This window comes from Cherax quadricarinatus, chromosome 10 (genome assembly GCF_038502225.1).
Source record: "Cherax quadricarinatus isolate ZL_2023a chromosome 10, ASM3850222v1, whole genome shotgun sequence".
Classification (NCBI taxonomy): Eukaryota; Metazoa; Arthropoda; class Malacostraca; order Decapoda; family Parastacidae; genus Cherax; species Cherax quadricarinatus.
In genome coordinates this window covers 5,636,432-5,638,931 of record NC_091301.1, presented here as the reverse complement: position 1 = coordinate 5,638,931, position 2,500 = coordinate 5,636,432, and positions in this window count along the sequence as shown.

Below are 2,500 nucleotides of genomic sequence, written 5' to 3'. Positions count from 1 at the left end.
GAGACGCAGCACAAGAGACGCAGTACAAGAGACGCAGCACAAGAGACGCAGTACAAGAGACGCAGCACAAGAGACGCAGTACAAGAGACGCAGTACAAGAGACGCAGCACAAGAGACGCAGTACAAGAGACGCAGCACAAGAGACGCAGCACAAGAGACGCAGTACAAGAGACGCAGCACAAGAGACGCAGTACAAGAGACGCAGTACAGGAGACGCAGCACAAGAGACGCAGCACAAGAGACGCAGCACAAGAGACGCAGTACAAGAGACGCAGTACAGGAGACGCAGCACAAGAGACGCAGCACAAGAGACGCAGCACAAGAGACGCAGCACAAGAGACGCAGCACAAGAGACGCAGTACAAGAGACGCAGTACAGGAGACGCAGCACAAGAGACGCAGCACAAGAGACGCAGCACAAGAGACGCAGTACAAGAGACGCAGTACAGGAGACGCAGCACAAGAGACGCAGCACAAGAGACGCAGCACAAGAGACGCAGTACAAGAGACGCAGCACAAGAGACGCAGCACAAGAGACGCAGTACAAGAGATAGACTGATCCCAGGAGCCATCTGCTGTATACAAGTATACATGTGAGCGCTGTATAGCCTCATGTATAGTATACATGAGGCCATACAGCCTGACTCTAGCCTGACTTGTAAATAAATACTGAATACAAGTATGCGCATGAGCGTATATTTGGTTGGTTAATCTGGGGGGGGGGGGGACGGGTTGTAGTTTGAAGCCTGTCGACTACACCACCAGATAAAGAATACACTAATACCTAGAAAGACAGATTAAAGTGAGCTATCTCTCTGGTTGTGTACACAGTGAGAGACATACACCAGACGGTGTGTATACAGTGAGAGACATACACCAGGCGGTGTGTATACAGTGAGAGACATACACTAGACGGTGTGTATACAGTGAGAGACATACACCAGACGGTGTGTATACAGTGAGAGACATACACCAGACGGTGTGTATACAGTGAGAGACATACACCAGACGGTGTGTATACAGTGAGAGACATACACCAGACGGTGTGTATACAGTGAGAGACATACACCAGACGGTGTGTATGTATATCCTGTGTTATAGTTTTTGGAATATCTCTTAACGGTGTGTACGTCTGAAGTGTGTGTATGTCTGACGTGCGTTTGTGTGACGTGAGTTTATGTCTGACGTGAATTTATGTACGTTGATAGTTAAATAACCAAAAAAAAAGGCTTTGTAAATGGTCCAAGTGGGAGCGAAACGTCGTCGTAACTCCTCTCTGCTATGTGCGGGTTATTTGTGTACGTTGATAGTTGTCCTTGTAACCACAAATGAATACAAGGAGAGAGAGAGAGGGAGAGAGAGAGAGAGGGAGAGAGAGAGAGGGAGAGAGAGAGAGAGAGAGAGAGAGAGAGAGAGAGAGAGAGAGAGAGAGAGAGAGAGAGAGAGAGAGAGAGAGAGAGAGAGAGAGAGAGAGAGAGAGAGAGAGAGAGAGAGAGAGAGACTCTGGTGGCCGTGTTCAGGAAATTGCCTCCGCTTTACACACTGGTGAGTTTCCTAGAATATCTGCCGTCTCTCTCTCTCACTTTGTCTCTCCTTTGTTAGGTCTCCTCCTTAAGGAGGAGAAGGAAGAGAGATATGAGAGATATTTTAAACATAATAAGTCGATCTAAAATGAAGAAGCTATACCAGGAGCCAGGATTGGACCCCCTACGAACTCTGTTAGGTCATTACACCCACACCCACGAGGGTGCAACACCGTCTTTAAGGGTTTAGCGCTTCCTCGCCACCCCAAGAACTATCGTGATCCCACACTATCTGCAATAGTACCGAGAAAAAGAATATTCAACTACCCCCTCCCCATCCCCCGGCAAGCCTGAATAGTCAGGTTGTTCGTGTAAGCAGTAGCAGCAGCACGAAATCTAGCGTATGCACCACAGCCTGGTTGATCAGGAAGTGACTTGACAAACCTATCAAGTTGTATCAAATCCTTCATGGAGACATCCAGTCGGTCTGTGGTAATACTCCATTTATAAATAAAGGCAGAGTGTTGAAGAGTCTTGGTTTCTTTACACCTATTAACTCTCAGTGTGTCTGTACCACCTTGATGCTGTACCCTTGGTATGTTGTTGCACCACCTGCCGAGTCTGTCCATGTGGTAGGGAGTAACTTCAGTGTGTAGGTTTGGAACCAACCTCTCCAGTATCATCCAAGTGTACATAATGATGGGTTATTCTCGCCTACACTTGGGTAGCGCCACTGGCTCACACCTGAAGGACCCGGGTGGAATCCAGGGACAAGTGATAAGGTTGGGACTGTTTACTTACACCTGCTGTCCCTTGTACACCTAGTAGTAAGCAGGTACCTTGTTGTTAGGTGACTGTTGTGGGTCGTATCCTGGGGAGAGGTTGGAAATAAGCCAGACGCGGTGGCGTTCTTAGATTATCCTGGATTACTAACCCTCCCTGGTGGTAATGAAGAGAAGATATTACTTTATAATAATA